Source organism: Triticum dicoccoides, chromosome 2B (assembly GCF_002162155.2).
Source record: "Triticum dicoccoides isolate Atlit2015 ecotype Zavitan chromosome 2B, WEW_v2.0, whole genome shotgun sequence".
NCBI classification, from domain to species: domain Eukaryota; kingdom Viridiplantae; phylum Streptophyta; class Magnoliopsida; order Poales; family Poaceae; genus Triticum; species Triticum dicoccoides.
The window spans coordinates 373,623,056-373,632,052 of NC_041383.1; positions in this window are offsets into that span (position 1 = coordinate 373,623,056).

Sequence of the window (8,997 nt, forward strand, 5' to 3'; positions counted from 1 at the left end):
GACTAAATACCTTATCATGGCTTTATTCAAAATTGGTTGTAGCAAATCAGCTGCCAGTAGGAAGAGTAGAGGTGAAAGAGGGTCTCCTTGTCTTACTCCTCTTTTACAATAAAATTTCTTCCCAGGTACCCCATTTAACATCACAACAGAGGATGCAGAATTTAAGAGCATGTGCATCCAAGTTATCCACTTTTATCCAAATCCCTTAGCTCTTAAGATGTCAATAATAGCCTGATGTTCAATAGTGTCAAAAGCCTTTTCAAAATCCAGCTTGATTACTAGCATTTATTCTTTTGACTTATGGCACTGATGTATATATTCATAGGCCCAACCAAGACAATCTTGAACCACTCTATTCTTGAGGAATCCATACTGGTTGATGTGTACCATCTTGAGAATTACTTTTTGTAATCTGTTTGCCAATAGTTTTGTAATGATTTTGAGTACCCCATTAAGCAATGAAATTGTCCTGAAGTCATTAGGGGATACTGGTACTTCCTTTTTTGGAATGAGTGTGATATAAGAAGTGTTTATGCTTTCCAAATTCACATTTCCAACATGAAAGGCAATGATAAGATCAGTAACATCCAGTTTGATAATGTCCCAACAAGCTTTGAGGAACTCATTATTAAATCCATCAGGTCCTGGAGATTTGTCTGTGGGCAAGTTTTTTACTACCTCATCAATTTCTTCCTGAGTGAAAGGTTTCTCAAGATCTAGGAAAATTTGTGGATCCACTTTGTTTTCATATAGGTCCTGTAAATTGAAGTGCATGATATGTCCATTGGAATATCCCAGTCTCTTCTTAAAAGCCTCCCAAAGGATTGCAACCTTTCCTTCATGATCAGTAATTTCCACTTGGTCCTCATTCATGAGAATTGCACTTTTGTTATGCCTGTGATTAATTGAAGCCTTTGTATGAAAGAATTTTGTATTCATCAATTAAAGCCCATAAGGTGTTAATTGGCCACAAACAAACTCCACTACACTTCTCATGGATCTGGAAAAGCTCCTGCCAGCCCAAGCACAAAGTTTTTTTCTGGATGCCATTGCATGACAGAGTAAACACAAGGAATCTTTTAAGAAGGAAAAACTTTGAATTGGAAGTTTACAATTGTGCAGTGAGGGATTGTCAACAGGAAGAAACACTACATCATCTTTTTTGGGGATGTCCTTTTGCCATCAGATGTTGGGATTTCATCTGTCCTTCTAGAACACCAAACTTGTCAGTTCTAGAGGCATATCAAGACCTCAAAGACAAGCTCAACTACCCTTTCTTTATGGAGATTATCATATTGGGATCATGGGCCATCTGGATATCTAGAAACAACAATTTTATTGAGAATATCAATCTTTCATTTCTTGGCTGGAAATTCATATTCACAGAAGAGCTAAAGCTTCTCAAATACAGGATCAAGAAGAAATATGAAGTGCAGTTCTCTGTTTGGTTGGATTCATTGTTGTAATTATGTATAGTGTTCCTTGTTTTACTCAGCTGTAGTTTAGCTTAGTTCTTTTTTGTAGTTTCTCTTTTGTTCTTCTTTTCTTTTCTTTTTTGGGATTATCTCAAGCCCACCAGACTATTGATGTTCCCTTTCTTTTATTTAATAAAAGTTGCAGTGGGGTGTTTACCCTACTGTTTATAGTCAAAAAAAAGTTTTATGTGGGAGAGGCCACTGCTAGCATGTCATCCCTTACTTGGAATTCTATACACTTATGATTGGAACTATTAGCAAGCATCCGCAACTACTAACGTTCATTAAGGTAATACCCAACCATAGCATTAAGATATATTGGTCCCCCTTCAATCCCGTATGCATCAATTTCTATGCTAGGCTGAAGCTTCTGTCACTCTTGCCCTCCAATACCTAGTCCTATCAACATACAACTAACCCTATGGTGTGATCCACGTGCACGCTCATATGATGGGCACCAAAGGACAGCAACATAACCACAAGCAAATTAAACCAATCATAGCAATTCACCAATTACCAATAGGACAATGAAAATCTACTCAGACATCATAGGATGGCAACACATCATTGGATAATAATATGAAGCATAAAGCACCATGTTCAAGTAGAGGGTACAGCGGGTTGCGGGAGAGTGGACCGCTGAATATAGATGGGGGAAGATGATGGAGATGTTGGTGAAGATGACGGAGGTGTTGGTGTAGATCGCGGTGATGATGATGGCCCCGGCGGCGTTCCGGCGCCACCAGAAGCAAGGGGCAGAGAGCCCCCCTTATTCTTCTTCTTCCTTGACCTTCTCCCTAGATGGGAGAAGGGTTTCCCCTCTGGTCCATGGTCTTCATGGCGTGGGAGGGGCAAGAGCCCCTTCGAGATTGGATCTGTCTCTCTGTCTCTCTCTATTTCTGTGTTCCCAGATTCCGCCCTTTCACCGTTTCTTATATTCTCGGAGATCCGTAACTCCGATTGGATCGAAACCTTCACCATGATTTTTTTTCTTCCGGAAATTAGCTTTCTTGCGGCAAAAGAAGAGCAGCAACCACCTTACAGGGTGCCCACGAGGGTCAGGGGCGCGCCCACCCCCCTGGGGCGCGCCCCTGCCTCGTGGCCCCCTCGGGCACCGTCTCGCGTTAATCTTCTTCCAAAAAATCATAAATATTCCAAAAATATTCTCCATCTGTTTTTATCCCGTTTGGACTCCGTTTGATATGGGTTTTCTGCAAAACATAAAACATGCAACAAACAGGAACTAGCACTGGGCACTGGATCAATATGTTAGTCCCAAAAATAGTATAAAAAGTTGCCAAAAGTATATGAAGTTGAATAATATTGGCATGGAACAATCAAAAATTATAGATACGACGGAGACGTATCAACATCCCCAAGCTTAATTCCTACTCGTCCTCGAGTAGGTAAATGATAAAAACATAATTTTTGATGTGGAATGCTACCTAGCATAATCTTGATCATGTAATCTAATCATGGCAGGAATATTAAGACACGAGTGATTCAAGGCAATAGTCTATCATTTTACATAAAAACAATAATACTTCGGGCATCCCAACAAGCAATCTGTCTTTCAAAATATCAATGCTTCAGAATGTTATCCCTACAAAATCATATAGTCTTTTATGATCCCTTTTCTTAACACAAGGTACCCCTCATGCTCATCCCAGTGTCAGCCAAGCAATTAGTTCATACTTTTTAACGCGCTTCAGCCTTTTCAACCCTCACGTAATACATGAGCGCAAGCCATGGATATAGCACTATAGGTGGAATAGAGTATGATGGTGGAGGTTGTGTGCAGAAGACAAAAAAAGGAGAAAGTCTCACATCGACGCGGCTAATAAACGGGCTATGGAGATGCCCATCAATTGATGTCAATGCGAGGAGTAGGGATTGTCATGCAACAGATGCACTAAGATCTATAAGTGTATGGAAGCTCAAACTAAAACTAAGTGGGTGTGCATCCAACTTGCTTGCTCATGAAGACCTCGGGCGTTTGAGGAAGCCCATCATCGGAATATACCAGCCAAGTTCTATAATGAAAAATTCCCACTAGTATATGAAAGTGATAACTCAAGAGACTCTCTATATGGAGAACATGGTGCTATTTTGAAGCACAAGTGTGGTAAAAGGATAGTAACACTGCCTCTTCTCTCTTTTTCTCTCATTTTTTTCTCTTTTTTCTCTTTTTTATTTTTGGTGGGCTTCTTTGGCCTCTCTTTTTTATTTGGGCTTCTTGGGTTACCTTTATTTTTCATAAAGTCCGAAGACTCATCCCGACTTGTGGGGGAATCATAGTCTCCATCATCCTTTCCTCACTGGGGCAATGCTCTAATAATGATGATCATCACACTTTATTTACTTATAACTCAATATTACAACTCGATAAAACTAATACATGATGAGTATATGCATGCTTCTGGCAGTGTACCAGGATGTGCAATGATCTAGCATAGCAAAGATATCAAAAAACAGACAAGCCATGAAAATATCATGCTAGCTGTCTTACGATCATGCAAAGTAATATGATAATGAATGCTCAAGTCATGTATATGATGCTGATGAAAGTTGCATGGCAATATATCTCGGAATGGCTATGGAAATGCCATGATAGGTAGGTATGGTGGCTGTTTTGAGGAAGATATAAGGAGGCTTATGTGTGATAGGGCATATCGTATCACGGGGTTTGGATGCACCGGCGAAGTTTGCACCAACTCTCGAGGTGAGAAAGGGCACTGCACGGTACCGAAGAGGCTAGCAATGATGGAAGGGTAAGAGTGCATATAATCCATGGACTCACATCATAAAGAACTCATATACTTATTGCAAAAATTTATTAGCCCTCGAAGCAAAGTACTACTACGCATTCTCCTAGGGGGGAGGTTGGTAGGAGTTAACCATCGCATGCCCCCGACCTTCACGCAAAGATAAACAATCAAAATACAATGCGCGCCAATTTGGTTACATAGTTAGGAGACCATATGTGCATGCTTCGGGAATCACAAACCTTAACACTAATATCCTTAATAAACACAACCATTTACTAGAACCTCCCACATATTATCATCTCTATATCACAAAACTATTGCAAGGAATCAAACATATCATATTCAGTGATCTACAAGTTTTATGTAGGATTTTATGACTAACCATGTGAATGACCAATTCCTGTCATCTCTCTAAATTGGATATAAGTGAAGTAAGTGAATTTAATTCTTTCTACAAAAGATATGCCCACACTCTAACAAATATAAGTGAAGCAAAAGAGCATTCTACAAATGGCGGTTTTCTATGTGAAGAGAAACAGGCAATCCAAACTTCAAATGATATAAGTGAAGCACATGAAGCATTCTATAAAGCCATACTCAAAAGATTTAAGTGAAGTGCAATGAGCATTCTATAAATCAACCAAGAACTATCTCATACCAGCATGGTGCATAAAATAAAAGTGAAAACTAAATGCAAAAGACGCTCCAAGATTTGCACATATCGCATGAACGAAACAAATCCGAAAACATACCGATACTTGTTGAAGAAAGAGGGGATGCCTTCCGGGGCATCCCCAAGCTTAGACACTTGAGTATATTTGAACATTTACTTGGGGTGACTTGGGCATCCCCAAGCTTGAGCTTTTGCCTCTCCTCCTTTTCCTCATGTCGAGACCTTCTCGATCATCGAACACTTCATCCACACAAAACTTCAACAGAAAACTCGGTAAGATCCGTTAGTATAATAAAGCAAATCACTACTCTAAGTACTGTTGCAAACCAATTCGTATTTTGTTTTTGCATTATAGCTACTGTAATATAACTTTTCCATGGCTTAATCCACTGATAGAAATTGATAGTTTCATCAAAACAAGCAAACTATGCTTCAAAAACAGAATCTGTCAAAAACAGAACAGTCTGTAGGAATCTGAACATTCACCATACTTATACTACCCCAAAAATTCTACCAAAATTAGTAAGAATAAACAATTTGCATATAAATACAGTGCAAAAAGAATCAGCACCATTTGACGTTCCCATAGAAAATGTAAAATCGTGCACTACAGACAAAGTTTCTGTCCTGCACCACACAAACCAACAAGCATTGTAAACATCCTGAAGGCAAACCTTGGCACATTATTTTGATAATACAATGGAATTGTACAAGGGGATAATTATTTTTGTTGAAAAAAGTTTCTGTAATCAAGATTCACAATGTTTCTGTGAGCATGAACAAAGTTCAAGGCTAGCTCCCACTTCAACAATGCTTGTCTTTCTCACTTTCACTTTCCTTTTTGAAAAGTTTTCGGTTCCCCTCTTTATTTTTTTTGTTTTTAGACTATATAAAAGCACTCAACAGAAATAAATGACTCTCTAAAACTTCCGAGTTGTCTCCCTGCCAGCGCTTTCTTTAAAGCCATTAAGCTAGGCATATAATGCTCAAGTAATGGATCCACCCGGATCCCAAGGTATATCAAAGCCAATTTTAATAAACAATGATTTGTAATTTAGCAGTGAGCACAAAGTAACATATATCAAGCAACAACGAAGTCTAACTCTCTTCCTATGCATCGGCATGTCATAAAAGAACAATTCATGCACACATAGTAAAGGCCAATGCATAGTATAAGCAGTTACTTGCAATTTTATCATATTGGAAACATAGAGAGGTGGAGATATAGTTCCTCTCTCATAATAATTGCAAGTAGGAGCAGCAAGCACATGCATATTATATCTATCAAAATCATCATGTGTAGTAGTAAAATGCAGCCCATCAACATAATCCTTAATAAGAGCAAACTTCTCCGATATAGTGTAGTTGGGAGAATTCAAAAAGATAACAGGACTATCATGCGTGGGTCGAATAGCAACAATTTCATGTTTAACATAAGGAACTATAGCAAGTTCATCTCCATAAGCATAGTTCATATTGGCATCATGGCCACTAGCATAGCAAGCATCATCAAAAAGGGATACTTCAAGAGAATCAACGAAATCATAACAATCATCCTTCGGTAAGAACGAAGGGAAATTAAACAATGTATGAGTTGAAGAGTTACTCTCATTAGAAGGTGGGCACGGGTAGCTAATCCGCTCTTCCTCCTTTTGTTCTTTGCTCTCCTCATCATATTTTTCGTCCAATGAGCTCACAATTTCATCAATTTCTTCTTCCATAGACTCCTGCAAAATATTAGTCTCTTCTTGGACAGCAGAGGAGTCCTCAATATATGGTTTAACATAGGCATTAGAAGCATAATTATCATAACAATATTTAAGTATTGCCAAATTTTCAGATCTATAGAGAGTAGCATCATACTTTTCAATCAAAGAAGCAATTTCATAAGCACCCTTAAAAGCAACAAATTCTTCAATTTGTTGAACATCATAGTAATTATAAACACCCTTAGCATACGAAGATGCGATTCCATTATCACTAAATTCACATTGGCAGGGAAGATGTTTCTTAGGGTTTTTAGAACAACAAGTAACATCATATATTTCACATAAATTCCAAGCATAGCATTGCAAACGATGAATTTGATCCAGTAAAAGTTTCGATTTTTCAGATATGCGGTGTCGCACATAACAAGCATGCTCATCTAAAGATTTTCCCTCAACTAAGCTAGTTGGGGTTTCAGCACGAGCACATAGGGATCGAAGATGATCCGAGTAAAAAGCTTTAGGAGTGTGATAGATTTTGAGTGGTTCTTGAACCATTGGTGTAGTAGGTACAACTATTTTTTTGGTATTTTGCGTTTCCTACCCATAACTAAAGATAGAAAACAACTAAGAATAGCAAATAAAGATTACTTAGTGATAAAGCAAACAAGCACACACGAGAATATTCACCCCACGCTATGACTCCCTGGCAACGACGCCAGAAAAAGTTCTTGATAACCCACAAGTATAGGGGATCAATTGTAGCCTCTTTCGATAAGCAAGAGTGTCGAACCCAACGAGGAGCTAAAGGTAGAACAAACATTCCCCCAAGTTCTATCGACCACCGATACAACTCTACGCATGCTTAACGTTCGCTTTACCTAGAACAAGTATGAAACTAGAAGTACTTTGTAGGTGTTATTGGATAGGTTTGCAAGAATATAAAGAGCACGTAAATATAAACTAGGGGCTGTTTAGGTAAAGAAGCAATAAAGTAAGTATAAAGAGTGTGGAAAAGTGGTGGTAGGAGTTGCGGAATCGTCCCTAAGCAATTGACTACTTTACTAGACCGATAGCAAGTTTTATGTGGGAGAGGCCACTGCTAGCATGTCATCTCTGACTTGGAATTCTATGCACTTATGATTGGAACTATTAGCAAGCATCCGCAACTACTAACATTCACTAAGGTAAAACCCAACCATACATTAAGATATATTGGTCCCCCTTCAATCCCGTATGCATCAATTTCTATGCTAGGCTGAAGCTTCTGTCACTCTTGCCCTCCAATACATAGTCCTATCAACATACAACTAAACCTATGGTGTGATCCACGCGCGCACTCAGATAATGGGCTCCAAAGGACAACAACATAACCACAAGCAAATTAAACCAATCATAGCAATTCACCAATTATCGATAGGACAATGAAAATCTACTCAGACATCATAGGATGGCAACACATCATTGGATAATAATATGAAGCATAAATCACCATGTTCAAGTAGAGGGTACAGCGGGTTGCGGGAGAGTGGACAACTGAATATAGATGGGGGAAGGTGATGGAGATGTTGGTGAAGATGACAGAGGTGTTGGTGTAGATCGCGGTGATGATGATGGCCCCGGAGAGTTTCCCCTCTGGTCCATGGTCTCCATGGCGTGGGAGGGGCGAGATCTCGTGTGGAGGGCTAAAAAGCATAAAAGTATTGGGCATGAAAGAGGCATATTAAAGAGATAATTAAAATAGTAAGTTGATGACACTTACGTTTCGACCAGGGGCTTCTCCCTTTGGGCCCTCTCCGGGCTGTGTTCGGACTCCGAGTCCAAACTATCCGAGAGGATCACCCTCCCCTTCTTCGCCATCACCCCCTCCAGGTTCTCGGAGGCTGTCCTCTTTCCTCTCCTTGTGTTGAGGGGGGAGTCTCTCTCCACGTCCTCTTCTTCTTCCTCCTCCTCCTCCTCCTCTTCGTCCTCGTCTTCCTCATGGGAGGAGATGGGATTGGTCTCTCCGGACACAGCGTCCGGAGGGCCTTTGCGGTGGGGCCCGTTCTTGCACCCCTTGCTCTTATTCTTGGCCTTCTTCTCTGGCGGCTGATAAGGCGCCAGGACCAGCATCTCCTCCAGCTGAGGAGTGACTGGGTTTTCGGGCAGTGAAGCCAGACTCTTGTTTCGCTCCGACTTCTTGGTCTAGCCCTGTAATGAAAGATGGGTTGATGAGTTCGGCATAATTGAAAGTGTGTATGTAAACTAGGTATATCTTCGGAGATATCGAATACTTACTGGAGAGGCCGGATGCATGGCGTTGAGGCCGATTTCTTTGGTCTCCATGGGCTAGCTGCTCTTCTACGCCTTGAAAAGCAGCTTCCACATTCCCTCGT